Here is a 17,287-nt window from a genome sequence, read left to right as displayed (position 1 = left end):
TGGAACTTTCCACTGGGGAAGCTGGACAATGTTCCCACTGTGTGTAATTGAGGACTGATCTCAGGGTATTAGCTCAGTGCAGAATGTAATGTCCGTAATTGTGATAACAGAAAATATTCCCATAATTAGTTGAACTCATATATACATCTTCATTTTCAAATATAGTATAATATTCAAGCTCAGAAAGCATGGAATCAAGGGCCAGATGTAGCAAAAAAGCAAATTGCGACTTGCAATTTGCTATGCAGAAAGGTGTCTCAGACACCTTCTGCAACTCACGATGGGGTCGCAAAGACCCACCTCATTAATATTAATGAGGTGGGTCGCAGTTTGCGACCCCATTGCGAGTATGGTCACTCACGGGGATGGTGGCCTGCTGGAGACAGCAGACCACCATGTCCGTGACTGCTTTTTAATAAAGCAGTTTTTTTTTTTCTATCTGCAGCCCGTTTTCCTTAAAGGAAAACGAGCTGCACTTAGAAAAAAAAACGAAACCTTTTGTTTCGGTATTTTTCAGAGCAGGCAGTGGTCCATAGGACCACTACCTGCTCTGAAAAATTATTTTTGTTTCCATTCACAAAGGGGAAGGGGTCCCATGGGGACCCCTTCCCGTTTGCGACTGGGTTACCATCCACTTCAAGTGGATGGTAACTGCGATTTCATTTGCGACCGCGAATTAAATTGCATAGCATTGCCAGTCGCAAATAGGAAGGGAACACCCCTTCCTATTTGCGAGTCGGAAATGCCTTTTGCGAGTCGGATCCGACTCGCAAAATGCATTTCTGCATACCGGAGAGGCTTTTGCGCCTCGCAAACGGCGTTTTTCGCCGTTTTGCGAGTCGCAAAACCCTTTTTACATCTGGCCCCAAGTGTTTTAGCATCCCAGTCATCAGAAACAGCACCCAGTGTAACACCGTGCATAGATACTTTAAACACATATGGAATTTAAATATCTTCTGTTGGCCTGAATATATTACATGGAACCTTATGCCAAACAATCCCACCAGGGATTGGGACAGCTGAAATGTTAACAATGGACAAGTCTCTTCAGACCTTATGGAAAGATAGGTAAGGTGTCAATACTTCATCCACAGGTTCAACATCAGGTAATTTAGGAAGATAAAGACCATTTATAAATAGAAAGAAAACCATCACAAACCTAATCCAAAGCTGAAAGGCAATCATTGACAGAGGTATCCGTAGATAGTACCATGGTCGAACAAAATAGTTGTTTATAAGCCAGTTGAAAAGCTGACATGCCCTTGATAGGGGTGCAACTGCTGAAGATGACAAATCTGAAGAAAGGTCGTCAATGTCGACAAAGTAACCAGAAGCAGTTTGTGCAAAGGCGAGAGCTGGTGCATAGCTTGTATATGGACCCAATGATGGTTCATAATAAACAATGTCATCTCTTTGTTTTGCATTGGAATAGGAGATTTCTACATCTCGGATGTTCCTTGTCAGTGAAATGGTGACAGAATTCAGAAAAGATAATTTTCTACCCTCCCAAGCTCAGGGAGGCAATTGTAGAATTGGTACTTGTAGAAACATTGTTGAGTGCTTGGTGAGGTATATCGGGGTAGTGAGAGAGGTATGGAAACTACGCAGGAATCCTCGAAGTCTACTGCGCAGAATTGGCCATATGGTGCAATTTGGCGCTATAAATTGAAACAAAGTGATTTTCTCTGCAACCAGGCAGCGGTGGTAATATGACAGTTCTGGTACTGTGTATTCCCAAGACTGTAACCAGTGCTCGATATGATGGGCCAAATTATTTCTTTACAGCAATCTTTTTACGTATTAGATCCCCCACTTTAGGAATCTAGCCAGTAGATGTTGTTGGCATATCCCTCATTCCCAAGGTAGCGGCATAGACAGATGAGTTTTCATCACGGAACTGTTGTAATTCCTACAAGAGACTGACACGTCCATTTATGTCAAAAGGTGTGTCTGCCGCCACCACACCAGGGCCACAAAGATCAGGGACATACATAGGTATCCCGAATAAGACCTCATAAGGGGTAAGTCCTCCCAAGGACCTTCTGGGCAGATTATTTAGTGCTCTATGGACCCCATATAGGTAATGAAGACAACTACGACCAGAACCTAATACCCTCGCTGTTAAGGATTGCTTTAAGTCTCAGTTTTCCCTCTCCACAACAGAATTTTCCTCAGGATGATATAGTGAGGAGTAATGGAGTTGAACACCTAATAATGTAATGGAGTTGAATGGAGGTGTCCCTGAATGCCCTGGAGGCAAAGGCAGGACCCTGGTCTGAGTGGAATGCTGCACCTGCATATGTCCCAATGAAGACTTGCAAACCTTTAATAACAGTTAGAGCATCAGCTGATCGTTGTGGCCATACCATAGGAATCTAGAACAGGAGTCAACAGCAACTAAGATGTATTTGTATACACCATCATAATGTAAGGGAATACAGTGTTGTGGTTGTTGGAAATTAAGAGAGGTGTCTGTGGTGGACGTTTGATGGTGGACCCCTATGTGTGCTGGCAGATTTCACAACAAAAGACATACTGTCTGGTCTACTTGTATCGACCTGGCTACCAATAGCATTTTTGTAATAAGGTAATTGTAGCCATCACACCTGCATGGGCAGAAGCAACCCTCCTGTGCGCTGCTTTAATAAGATCTAATCTCTGATCTTGGTTGGAATCACACCATCACCCACTAATGCAATATTCTGGTCCCTTAAGTGATAGGAATGTTTTGCAGGGTATGCTTTTGGTAAAGGATGGCCATCAGTCAAAGCTTTCACGGCAGCCAATGTCTCATCATCCAATCTTATCTGGGAACTAGTAAGCACAGAAACACAAGCTGTGGCTACTGCAGACTTGGCAGCTTTATCAGCCAAGGTTTTTGCTGCAATGTGTATTCTTACACATTGATGGCCCAATGTATGAACTACGTGAGCCCTTGGCAGCCTATCCTTAAGATCTGCTACCCTCCCTCACAAGAGTTTATGTTTGATGATGTGTCCTTTGGAATATCTGGACCCAATTAGGTGCCAACAATGTATGTAAACATTGTAGGACTGGACACAGTAATAAGAAACAAACACGATCAAGGTGGAAAGTTCAGGATCCGTTTGTTCCAGTAGCAAAATTTAAGACTGGGAGTAGGTATGTTGAGGCTGGAATGCACCATCATTCATTACTCTGCTAACGGCTGCCCAAGCGGTGGAGTATTGGTGTTTAGTACCTACAGATATTAGTCCAGAGGCAAAATATTAGTGGGCATGGGGTATTCAAGTTGGTATTGAAGAAACTCTGGAGTCTGGAGCTTTGGGTCGAAAACATAATCAACATCAGTATCCATCAGGGAGGTTGCCCATTGAATCTAACTTGAATGTAATCCTTTTGTGTTTGGAACAGCGGCTTTGTTGACAGCTTCAAGGGCTGGCACCGGGGAAACAACAACAATGCATTTCCCTTAGGCAAGTGGCCTCTCTTTAATGACAGCCACGTGAACAGCAGTTAGTGTTTGTTCTGTCAGTGCAAAATATTGTTCTGCATTGGAATACAAATGTGATTTGTATGCTATGGGCACCATGTCACCCTCGGTAAATGTGACATAGAAAAACTCAATGGCACCAGGAATTACTCCGATTACCAAATTTGTTTTATTGTCACATGCGTGCAGGTGTTGTGCTTCAAGCATGTCCAGTTGTAATTCTCTAAGAATGTATGTATGTTCTATTGTCCAGTGTTTGCTAGACAAATTTGAATGTATTATTTCATAAAGAGGTTTTATGCGCTGTGCGTAATTAGGAATGCATGTTATGCCAAAGTTCATGAAACCCAGCAATGACTGTAATTTCTTGATGGTATTTGGAGGTGGAAGTTGAGCGCATTGTTCTAGAAAGTCCGGGGCTAGGATCTTGCCTTCATCAAATAGTTCATATCCTAAAAATAGGACATTCAGGAATGCAATTTTCATTTTCTTAAAATTGAATTTTTAGCCCTGAAGGGTGAATCCCAAAAAAATGCTATCCACCCCAGCCACATGTGCACTGAAGTCGTCGTCTCTGAGATAGATGTCATCCACCTACGACAACACCTCAGATTCAATATTGTGTAATATTGATGTTACGCAGGCAAAGAACAGCCCAGGGCTGTTCTCATACCCTTGAGGCAAATGACAAAACCGCCACTGTAAAGTGCACAGAGGCAGCTTTCAGGCGCTAGGTTTTGGCAGAAAAAATACTTTGGAGATATCCAAGGTTATTTTGTATGCTCTATATTTTTGATAAGTGCTGTGCTATGTGCACTTTGTATTGCAAATGTGAGTGTGTGACTGTTTAAATGTCTGTAGTCTAAAACTATTCCATAAGAATGATCAGGTTTCGCTACAGGGAATAACAGGTTATTCATTGGGGATACACAGGGTTCTATTACACCCTGGTATTCAAGTTGTGCAAGAAGTACTCTCACTGGTGCTTTAGCTTCATGTTTGATAGGATATTGTGGCTGGATCTGTGGAGTAAACCTTAAAGGAATAACATGGTAGGGTGATTCTCTGTCCCACCCTACATGGTTGCGGAATAATGCTGGGGCTTGCACCAATGCCAAATCCGCAGCGTAAGCCTCTTTTACTACGTCTAGAACTAGGACCGAGAAAGAAGGCAAAAGTACATCTTCCCCTTGAGGGAACACGCAGGCAAATTCAGGTGACCAATCTTTTTCCACCAACAGAATATCATTGTTTAGTGTTAATCTTCTCCAGAAGATAACTTTGATAGTGCTTTTTTTGTCTCCTCAATCTGTACATTTAATTTGTAGACCCTGTTGGGTGGGGAGATGCACCTGTCCGCTGTTTCGACTTCAAGAAAGTCATTAGTCTTCGTCACATCCAGAAGAACTATAAGACTCTGGCGACATATCATGACATCTGCTGCACTGTCTAGCAGAGTCACTGCCCACATCCTGTTCTTCAGTAGAGTTCTCAATATTTTTGACATGTTTTACTGAAATTGCTGCAACCTTTTTCTTTTTAAACTGGGGATTTTGCTATGGAAGTTTCTCTTCCTTTTTTATAAAACGTTTCTGACGAGCATTGTGAGTCCTTTTTTGGCTTCATGTAGTCAATTCGATGCTCTGACCGCCCACCTCTCTCACTCCATTTTTCTGGCACGTCCTGAAAAGAACAAGATGGCCAACTGTCAGTATATTGCTATCTGTCAAGTTTTTGAAGTGTCTCTATTTCTAAGATTATAGCATTTTTCTGAGGCCTCAGGTGGTGGAGATTCCCCTCTTTGGCATTTCTTCTCTTTTCTTTTCTTTGTTTTGTTTTTGTTTATCCCACCATTTTTCAGAGCTCTCTTGTGCTTGCTTGGTACCTTCCTTTCCAGAAGTACTCTGTATTTGTGGTTTAGCTGGTCTGGTCCCCAGACTATCCCGGCCTAGACTCGTGTAGGTTCCTGAAATAACCTTAGGCAGCTTGCGTACTTGGTCCAACTGAGGAACATCTCGGAGTCACTGCCGTATTGCCAATAATGCTGCTTCTCCTTTAATATCACTTAATATTATTGAGGAGACTGTGTTGAAGTTATGCATCAGTTTCATCCCCAAATGTAGGTCCGGGGTTGCCCCATGTTCATTTTGAATCTGTTTCAACACATCTCAGGTAAATTGGCAAGTGTCGGAGTACCATGTACAGTAGTATATATCGCAGAGAAGACTTGCACCAAGCGGCACAATAATATTGATGTTACGTAGGCAAAGAACAGCCCAGGGCTGTTCTCATACCCTTGAGGCAAATGACAAAACCGCCACTGTAAAGTGCACAGAGGCAGCTTTCAGGCGCTAGGTTTTGGCAGAAAAAATACTTTGGAGATATCCAAGGTTATTTTGTATGCTCTATATTGTTGATAAGTGCTGTGCTATGTGCACTTTGTATTGCAAATGTGAGTGTGTGACTGTTTAAATGTCTGTAGTCTAAAACTATTCCATAAGAATGGTCAGGTTTCGCTACAGGGAATAACAGGTTATTCATTGGGGATACACAGGGTTCTATTACACCCTGGTACTCAAGTTGTGCAAGAAGTACTCTCACCGGTGCTTTAGCTTCATGTTTGATAGGATATTGTGGCTGGATCTGTGGAGTAAACCTTAAAGGAATAACAGGGTAGGGTGATTCTCTGTCCCACCCTACATGGTTGCAGAATAATGCTGGGGCTTGCACCAATGCCAAATCCGCAGCGTAAGCCTCTTTTACTACGTCTAGAACTAGGACAGAGAAAGAAGGCAAAAATACATCTTCCCCTTGAGGGAACACGCAGACAAATTCAGGTGACCAATCTTTTTCCACCAACAGAATATCATTGTTTAGTGTTAATCTTCTCCAGAAGATAACTTTGATAGTGCTTTTTTTGTCTCCTCAATCTGTACATTTAATTTGTAGACCCTATTGGGTGGGGAGATGCACCTGTCTGCTGTTTCGACTTCAAGAAAGTCATTAGTCTTTGTCACATCCAGAAGAACTATAAGACTCTGGTGACATATCATGACATCTGCTGCACTGTCTAGCAGAGTCACTGCCCACGTCCTGTTCTTCAGTAGAGTTCTCAATATTTTTGACATGTTTTACTGAAATTGCTGCAACCTTTTTCTTTTTAAACTTGGGCTTTTGCTATGGAAGTTTCTCTTCCTTTTTTATAAAAAGTTTCTGACGAGCATTGTGAGTCCTTTTTTGGCTTCATGTAGTCAATTCGATGCTCTGACCGCCCACCTCTCTCACTCCATTTTTCTGGCACGTCCTGAAAAGAACAAGATGGCCAACTGTCAGTATATTGCTATGTGTCAGAAGTTTTTGAAGTGTCTCTATTTCTAAGATTATAGCATTTTTCTGAGGCCTCAGGTGGTGGAGATTCCCCTCTTTGGCATCTCTTCTCTTTTCTTTGTTTTTGTTTATCCCACCATTTTTCAGAGCTCTCTTGTGCTTGCTTGGTACCTTCCTTTCCAGAAGTACTCTGTATTTGTGGTTTAGCTGGTCTGGTCCCCAGACTATCCCGGCCTATACTTGTGTAGGTTCCTGAAATAATATTAGGCAGCTTGCGTACTTGGTCCAACTGAGGAACATCTCGGAGTCACTGCCGTATTGCCAATAATGTTGCTTCTCCTTTAATATCACTTAATATTATTGAGGAGACTGTGTTGAAGTTATGCATCAGTTTCATCCCCAAATGTAGGTCCGGGGTTGCCCCATGTTCATTTTGAATCTGTTTCAACACATCTCAGGTAAATTGGCAAGTGTCGGAGTACCATGTACAGTAGTATATATGGCAGAGAAGACTTGCTCCAAGCGGCACAATCCTATATCATTGGAACCATTCTAAAAGGTAGGCACATTGTGCGAATTCTATGTTTATCTTGGGGTCCCGTATGGGAAAACACTGCTTCCAGCTGATTCGTTTTTTGTGCAACCCAGAACGGAATCTTTTCACGCTCAACGAGTGCTTTTCCCATTATTGAATGGACAGTTTGTGGATTTATCCCTGTTACAGCCAATTGATTTATAGCTGGAGCAGCCCTCACTGGGACGGTGTTTAAATTCCATATTCCAAACTGTATTAAGCGTCTATCTAAAGGTAGAAGCTCATCGTATAGTGTGCGTACTTCAGTTACTTGCATAGCTTGTACATTGGGATGTGATGTATAGATGCCAAATGTTGGCCATGTTGGTCCGTTATTACTTAAGGGACCTCATCTAATGGGTTGTATTACATGTGGGAGGGCGCCATTCAACCAATTTTGGTGTTTGTGATAATTTAGAGGTATTTCTAGGTATTGATGTGCTCTGTACTGTGCTGGTACGCCAACTATCCTGTATGTGTGAAATGATTTGAATCTGCGTTAAGTTTAGGAAAGGGTGACCCAATACTAAAATATTTCTGTTCTGTAAGCGTTGTGTGCTTCCATTAGCTAAAAGAAAATGCGTGTCCGGCTGTCTGCAATTTTCTCTAATATTTAATGGCTGTGCCATATTGAAAGATAGGGATCAGAGTTGGGAACACCAATGGGGGAATCCCTTTAAGGTTCAAGCTTGAACAACTTGTAGCCTAGATAGGTGCTCCCTATTCTCCTGAGGAGGATGTTTCCCTACGATCACAGACATCTCCATATAACAGTACTTAGGGTACCTTTGCCATGTGTGAGACAGAGATACACAAGAGAGATGCATAATTAGTGCCTTACCAACGTTGGTGGTGCCATGTCATAGGACTCTCATTGTGGAAGCGAGAATGCTGGATTTCGATGGCAGCACCACCGCTTGTAGGTGATTGAGTCCATGTGGTAGCTGTCGGCCTAACCCTTTTGGCTAGCTAGCAGCACCTCACTCCAACCTAAAAAGCAAAGGTGATTTGCGGCAGCCTGAAACATGACACTCAATGATTTCTCAGGGAAATTGTGGTTGACAAACCTCACCCCTTTCTCTTGTTTACAGAGTCTCAGACACACGTAGGCAAAAGAAAGATGAAGGGCAATTTTAATGCATTTATTGAAAAGACTGCAATTTACGATAAAATAAATGAGCTGCGATTATCAGGAAGATTAGACAGCATACAATCTGGATAGTTATGATCAGTGAATAGAAAATGAACAACCCAAGCATATTGGAATAATATGTGCCTTGGACTCCTACCCATACCTAGCTCCTAACAAGAGCATAGCAGTGTTAGCCCAAAACTGTCCATTCTCAGACCCTAGAAGGAACATCCGCCCCCACACCTGAAAGCAGGGGTCTGCCCTCCGTCTCTGTGGTTGGCTGCAAAGACAGGGTTTAGGTCAGGAATGGAACGGCACACGTCATAAGATGGCCTCCTGGCTGGAGAACGACATCTTTATCGTCTCGTGGCCCGTGTGATGTTTTATAACAAAACTTGTTGATTACTTAATAACAACATGTTCAAAGAATCTCAGCTGATTAGAAAACCAAAAGATCTCCACTAAAAACCAATTGTGTTAAAATGAATTGAAATGAATAAATGAAAACACAGAGCCTAAAACTAGGGGAAAGGGCATCACCCTAAGCTGATATACACATGCCCAACAAAGCTCTAAAATGAACCCATCACAGGCCCTGTAGAAAACAATAAAGACTGGCCCTTAAAAGGAGTCTGGCCTGATGTATGCCTTGCAGGAGTAGACTTCCACCTGTTGAGTTTTTTGATCACGTCCCCTCAGGCCGTGAGATGCCACTGCTATGGAGAAGGAATGAGTCCCGAAACAAGCCACAGGCTAGCCAGATTTTTCTAGGGGCCTCCTCAAGACTGCTGCAAACTGGAACCTGCTTAAGAGGGGTCAGTCCTGATGTATGAACAAAGGGGACTCGCCTGGCAGTTGTAGCCTTGCATACTCCTGCATTCAGTGCACCAGGCAGTTGCAGGTAGGCAGTCTATGTGGACCACGCACCACTGGCCTCTTGATCAGTCTTAGAACACCTGAGCTGGAGCTCCATTTAACTGATCCCCAAGTAAAGATCCCACCAGCGCAGAAAAGTCAAACTGGTAAATGCTTTGGATGGGGCTACCACTTCGCTGACCCCATAGGCCTCCGAGAAACCTCCGGCAAAAGCAGCCGCCTTGATGAGGGCTGTTCAGACTGATCCCAGAGTATGTCCTGCAAGACCGCATATGACTTTGATTATTAAAATGGAGAGTCTGTTGTCTTTAGGTATGGCGTACATGCGCTCCAACCTTTCATCGTCGCACTGCATTGGAAGGAGATAGTCGGATCACTTCCCTTTGGAGCTTAGCAAAGTATGCCACTGCCTTAAGGTGCTCCTGTGCCTAACTCTTGCTCTTCTCATTGGTGAATGCCAACAGGGTAAACCTTTCAACTGCAACTAACGCATGCCCACCACTCTGCTCGTTTAAGCCTGTCACCTGCCAGGAAAACCCAAGGCACTTACGATACTTGCTTCATTTGTGCTGGCACTAAAACCTTGTCTGTCAGCACTGCTAAGTTGGTGTCTAATAGCCCCCATAGCTCAGTCAGGTACAGTGTTGTATCCTGGTTTGCCTTCGGGTCAGCTCCCGAAACCTTGACAACTGCAAATGAGAGAGGACATCAGCAAAGGCATTTTCGCAACCAGGTATGTGTCTAGCTGTTATCGCCACATTTGCCCTTAGCTGGCAGTAAACCAGGCACCACAGCAAGCCCAGGACCCTAGGACAAGATGCCAAACCATAGTTCACCAGTTTCACCACTGCATGATTATCTGACCACAAAGTAACTTGCTTATTCGCTAGCTTGTCTTTCCAAAGGGAAAAAGCAACTACTATACAGAAGAGCTCCAGCAGCTTTATATCCTTGGTGATGCCTTTCTTGCTTTAAGTGGTAGCCCGGCACACTGAGCACCATGCCCTGCCCAACAAGACATCAAATCCTTTACCTCCCGCGGCACCCATGAAAAGCTACAGCTGAGCTGCTGATACTCAGGGTTCCCTTCACATCAGCTACAAAAAAAGAAGTTGTTTAATTAGTGCACCTTCCAGACGACAGACAAGGTGCAGTTCATTGAGTGCCCCCTCAATGAACATACTGAATGTTTCAAAGTACACATAAGATATCGCACAATCAATCTGTAGACTTTTGTCAAAGTAGGTCAGACCATACAGTTGGAAGCCTAACAGGTGGAAACTCTTGAGTGTACTGGTAGCAACCTACATTCTGATTCTTTATTAGCTTTTGCCATGAGAGCTGCTTTGCCTGATGACCTCACTAGGTTGATTGCAACATCTACTATTGCATATGCGAGTGAGCATTGGTCCTGTAGCAGACCATCATTGACAGAGGACCCTTCTGGATGCAACTAATGATGAAATTAAATGCTGCAAAGGCAGACAGTTAAAAATGCTTGCCACACAGCTCAATTGGATTTCTTTCCCCACCTTCTGCCTTCACACCTTAGGATTTATTCATGTGCTCGACCGCCAATCCACTGTAGGTTATGATGAAGCCTCCCTCAAAACCGTTAGCTAGTAATTGTGGGTCTTCCTTTTTGTGGTAGCCACTGAGCAATTGAAGAAGCTTAACTTAGTTAATGGGGGTGGGTGCCTGTTAAGCAGACTCCACTACAGTAGGTTCCCATGTTGATATTTTATTTCTTCAGGTTCATCATACATAGAGAGCAATGCCAGCAGGACACAACACAACCACTGCCACCGGCAAACTACCATTCCCAATGTTTGTATTCCAATATTAGATTATGCCCCCACCAACCTTCTGTCCGCAACATTCCAATGTCCCACCGTGCCCTATACCGACCCCTTTCCCCCACCCAGAACCTGTCTTAACTTTTGATCACTTCATTGCTTTTTCTTCGGGTTCTTCTTGTCTGCAGGAGGCTGCCTTTCAGGCAATCGCTAGCTGGGTGTGATCCCCCACAGTTGCCATATGCATGCCTGAACTTACAAGATGGCCCCATTTGCATTCTCCCTAGTCAAACTTCCAACATATGGCGGATCCCTCTTTGCTAGACTAACTCCCTGTGAGGGGTGTAGATTTCCATCCTTAGTAGAACCCCTCTTGTCTTTGTTTGTCTCCTGAGGCACGAAAAGTGTAATCTATTCTATTTGCACCTTCTCTTTCCACTGCCATTATTTGCGTGTAGCCTGCCACGTCTTCTTGATCACATTCTATCACAGGCCAGGTTTGTATCTTCTCCATAAAACACACATCATGTTTAAATGAAGCATAGGCTTCCTACACACGCTGCACGTTCTGAGTCTACTGTTTACATAGCCATAATGTTGGAGCACTCTGCAGGAACCTTTCTACTATCACAAATGCAATGGTCCTAAATGCATAAAGACAGTTTTCTTGTTAGGACTCTATCCTGGTCTTACACCACTCTTTTTTGTCCTCTTCCTTCTTTTCCTGGGTCATCACATCCAGTCCAGCCTGCCTGATCTTGAGAAGCAAGAAGATATCAATGAACTCTTTCATGCCTACAATCTCTTTGACTGCTAAGGAAACAAGGCTGGCCAGCCCTGTTTCCCTGGCTATCATGGGTAGGTCACCAGGGGACCCCCTGATATACTTGCCAGCCAGCTTACTGACTGGGAGGAGGGGCCTGCGTCGTGCAACCCAGCAAAGCTGGTGCAGGGTTAGTTGTCAGTATCTCTTCTGCTTGAGGGTCCTCTTGAGTACCCTCTGTGGCTGGACCTGTGGAGGCTGTCTGCTGTAGATGGTCTTGGTCAGCATCCCTCTAGGCTGACCCTACCTTAGATTGCTACTGCCCCTTAACCCACGACTATGGTCACCTTCCTGACTACACGCTCCCTTGGATTTGTCCGCCTAGCTCCTGTCCTAGCCCTGTCAAAGGTGAAGTACTTGTGCACCCTGGACCCCAGCTGGGAGCTCCGTTCTGTGCCTGTGGGGATAACATCCCCCATTGACCATGCCACCAACCAGGCCGGTGCAGTAGGTAAAACCCTGGGTGCAGTTACATGCTGTGAGCCTAGTCCGCATGCCATGGAGCTGGATAAGGAGTTGGTAAAGACAAGCAATACGCTGTGGAAAAGCAGCTTTCAGACTGGCCAGTGGGAAAAACCAACTTTGATCAAGCAACGCTACTGGACCATAAGAGCACCCCAGCTGATTAGGTACCGTGACTGCCTAAAAGCTTTCCTGTTCTGTGCTTGCCTTTGTGTCCATGGCTGGTTTGTGGACTCATTGTTTACTATGCCTAATTGCGAGCAATAGTTTTGAATACTGTGTGATGCCAAAGGGCCCCACCTCTGCCTGCGCAGCCTACCGTGTGTCGTGCCTTACCGCCACACACTCTGCCAAGTTGTTCGCAGTCCCATGGCCTGATGCTTACCAGATTCCTGTTGATTAGTGTGAAGGACCATGCCCTCAATGAAGGGCGCAATCATGCTGGCAGCAGGGTGGGGTTGGTTCTTTGACCTCAATGTCGCTCCCGGAGAATCTGCTGGAAGAGCTAAAGGCCCACTATTTTCTCCTAGGTACCACATGGTGGCTGCAAGTGTAGGAGCAGGAACAGCCGGCAGAGTACACACTCTCACGTGCTCGCAGGGCCTCTACTGGTTGCAGTCTCTGTGGACCCCTCCTTGCTTGTAGTCCTGCTCAGCAAGCTCTCCATACTGGGCCAAGCATCTGTTCCAAGAATGAGTCCTGGCCATGTGCGCTGGCTGCCTTCTCTATGAGGTACTGCAGTTTGCTATCCTCATGGAGATGCTCCTCTCCATAAGGCACCTTCCACCAGCACTTCACCTACCCGTGCCAGGCTCCACTCTGCCCACGCACATGGCAGAGACATCTTCATCCTCTAACTGGTCTCACTGGTTTGCGCTTTTGTCTCCTTGCCCCTGCACCACTGCTGGCTTGTTTGCCTGCTGCCTCATATGCTCCTCTCAAGCCAAAACACCCTGCTCCCTATATTGGGTTCTGCCTGGGAACAGCTCCACATTTATACCCCCCTTGGAACTCCATTGCTGCTGAGTCTGACTCTTGCAGAGCAGCCGATGCCATACTCATCTCTTCCTGAGCACACGCTGACTGACTAAAGAGAAGGGTAACCTGATTTGCCCAAGGATGATGAGCCCAGGCTCAAAACAAAAAACTTCTCAGCGGCTTCCGAATCGGTCAAGGATGCAGCAACATTAGCGATGTTTGGGGTGTCTACTTTTTTAATTGGGGAAGGCCACACCCCTACCACACTGACCCGTTTATCCAGGTTGTTTAAAATGTGAGCACAGGGTTTCCAGAGGGAGCACCGGACCCGGAACAGGAAGATAGGTGACTGAAAGGAAAGGCTGGCCAGCAGGAGAAGGGCAGAGATGTTGAAAACAAATCCAAATTGATTTTCACCATTGACTTACATTGAAGTGGTGGAGATTTTAGGATATAGACACTTAAAATTAAACAATTTTGTGCTTAAACATTGTGAGTCTCCAGTCTGAGCTGGATCTATTGGCCTGTATGGGGCAGTCATAGGTTTTAATTTGAGTTCTGGGACTTGTAGTCATACTAAACCCAGTATAAAACCACGACTACAAGCCCAAGAATTGTAAGAAAAATAATGGGCCTGGATTAAGTAGTCACACATGGATCTGGGAAACTTGGCAACTAAGCCCTCTTATGCAAGCTGTTGCAAAAACCACTATTGCAATCTTTAGCCTACATATCAGTGAAAAAGTGAAAGGAAAGCAAAGGAAATTAGATAAACATCATTTTGCTGCCACAGCAGAGTAGGGTGCACACTATTCTATTATCTTTTTGAGGAAACTTTATTCGTAGAGACATCTGAAAATATATGATTAGTTGAGGGGGAACTGTGAGGGGCAGGGCACATTTCTGGGATTTCAGTGCATATTATGCCCACCTTAAAATCTGACCATCTTTTATATAAAAATGCTAACAATATATTATATATATATATATATATATATATATATATATATATATGTACATATATATATATATATATATATGTATATTATCTAATGGCAGTCATCACTAGGTAGTTATAGCTAGGACCATGTCTCCATAGAAATAGCATTTTTTGACTTGCACCCTAAAGTAGCTATAACGCGCACCTCTGCCATGCACAGTTAATTGCTCCACATATGAGATCATTGATGAGATCTTGTATGGCATCTCTGATATTATCACTGCAACATCTGCAATAAAATTATTGATAAGAAAACTGTGCATGGCAAGGGCATGAGTTATAGTACCATAGGACGCAAGTTATAGTTACTTGAAAGAACTGCTGAATTTCTATGGTTTTGTACGGGCCTGTAACCTTTGGTTTTTCCAGTCAAAATATATAAGGCCCTCATCATGACATTGGCGGTAAATCCCGATTACCGCCACGCTGACGGCCCCCAACCTACTGCTGCGGTGACGGATAACCGTTCAGCATATTACGACACACACACACCAAACTGACAGAATATAGCCACATTCAAAAATCCGTCAGTCCAAAGGTCAGTGCTAAAGTGGTGGTCCCAACACCCATACCGTTACACCAACAGAACAACGCCCACCACACATTGACCCATGAATCACAACGGCGGACATTCAACGGCGGTAAACCATTGGAGGTACACACCGCCACGCTCAGAATGGACACCCAAATACCCACCTAACACCCACACACTCACACACATCACACAACACCCATGGCCCAACAAAGGCACCCCCGTTTCACAGATGAGGAGTTGCGGGTCATGGTGGAGGAAATAGTCAGGGTAGAGCCACAGGTGTTTGGAGCACAGGTCCAGCAGGCATCCATTGCAAGGAAGATGGAGTTATGGTGGAGAATCGTGGACAGGGTGAATGCCGTGGGACAGCATCCAAGAACAAGGGATGACATCAGGAAGAGGTGGAATGACCTACGGGGGAAGATACGTTCCGTGGCAGCAAGGCACCAGCTCGCCATACAGAGGACTGGCGGTGGACCCCCACCTCTTCACCCACAGCTCACAGCATGGAAGGAGCAAGTCTTGGCACTACTGCATCCTGAGGGACTCGCTGAAGTAGCCAGAGGAATGGACACTGGTAAGTCAACATTTACCACTTATCACCCCCATACCTGCATGCCATCACACCCCTCACCCTCACTCCCATCACTCCATCCCACACACTGCACCTCCACATATGACTGACTCAAATGCCTAGCCCTGCATGCCACAGCAATGCATGGACAGCCCTCCAAGCCCTGCATGGACACCCATCACTAAAGCATGCACAGCACAGGGGAACTGACAATCCTACAATACATCACCATACACAATCAAAGGTGGCAGGGCAACAGTAACCATAGAGTGGAAGATAGGGATGTACAACATGTCACAGGCATGAAGCATAATATATCACTTACATCCCCACAGGTGCCCCAGCCAATCTCAGTGGAGAGGAGGTGCCAAGACTATCCAGTCCTCCAACAGAAGATGCCCACAGTGATGACAGTAACTCTGGACTCCAGGATCTGGACCAACAACCTGGCCCATCCGGGACCACTGGACAGTCGGTCACCCCAGCCCACTCACAGTCCAACACAGAGCCTCCCTCATCAGTTACCAACACCACAGCACCCACTCCCCCAGCGTACCAACACCTGTATCCCAGGACACGTCAATCAGCAGTGTGCCCACATGTACAGGTACCCCAGTCCACACTTCATACCCAAGACAATCAGGGATCTAGGGTCAGTGGCAGTGGGCACACCGTTCAGGGGACAGGGGCAGAGTGCAACAGGGACACTGGGAGGACCGCCATGCGCCAGGGGGATGACAGGCCCAGGGAACGACTCTCCAGGAGGCACTCACCAATGTCCTGGGTGCCTACCAAGAATCCCAGGACACGATGGGCCAGATCCTGACCAACATGCAGAAGAACTAGCAGCTGCAGGAGGAACACATCAGGAGATCAGGGAGGACTTGCAGGCCCTCAACACCATCATGATCTCCATAGCAGGGGTGCTGGCAGAAATGGCCAACATCATGAGGGAATGGACTGCACAGCAGCGGGCCCTGCCACTAGCCAGTCTTTTGACCAGCCCTCCACTTCCGCTGCAACTAGTGGACAGGAGGTCCCACCACAGGACCCACAGGCCACCAGCAACCCTCCCCCTGCAGAAGGTGAACTATCCCGCAAATGGTCCCTGCGAACCAGACAGAAGCCAGATACACTTACCAAGACCAAGACCACCGCCAGGAAATGAGACTCTCCCGATTGTCCCCCTTGTGTCCCACCCTGTCACCTTGTCCACTTTGAACTGCCTTTGCTCCCCTTCCTATGGCCCCTTGGGCACTGGACCTGTGCTCAAACAGACTGGAACAATTCCCTGGACTTTCCTCTACCATCACCCCATTGCATTGCACTTTACCCTCAATTATATAGCACTACAATAAACACCCTTGAACACAATTTGAGTAGCACTGTTTTATGTGTCTTAAATGTGCATTTGTGGCAACAGTCACATTGAGTGCAAATGATCTGAACAAAGTGATAGCTAACAAATAATGACCTGGAACAGTATGTAGTGATCACATCAGGACAATTATGTCATATCACCAACATCTGGAAAATGAGAAGCCATGGATGACAGTAAGTTGAGATGCAAAGGAAGTGAATGCCATCATGCCACAGGCACATAGATAAATCAATAGTTAGAGTAATGGTCAGTTCCACTGTCTCACCTGTTTGTCATTGGAAGTATTGTCATATAACTGATGTTCTGTTGTCCTCATCCTCTGCCTCCTCATCCTCACTGTCCTCAGGGTCCACTGCT

The 17,287-nt window shown here is 45.3% G+C and overlaps 1 protein-coding gene across 3 annotated transcripts in view; it reads right to left on the bottom strand.

Moving 5' to 3' along the window:
- The window catches only part of LOC138304342 (zinc finger protein 436-like), a 119,632-nt gene that overhangs the window by 64,619 nt on the left and 37,726 nt on the right, over window positions 1-17,287 (bottom strand). The gene's annotated exons all lie outside the window — the stretch shown is intronic.

Source organism: Pleurodeles waltl, chromosome 7 (assembly GCF_031143425.1).
Source record: "Pleurodeles waltl isolate 20211129_DDA chromosome 7, aPleWal1.hap1.20221129, whole genome shotgun sequence".
In the NCBI taxonomy this organism is placed as follows: Eukaryota; Metazoa; Chordata; class Amphibia; order Caudata; family Salamandridae; genus Pleurodeles; species Pleurodeles waltl.
Note: the sequence above shows the minus strand (reverse complement) of the source record. Positions and strands in the feature narration are given on the sequence as shown.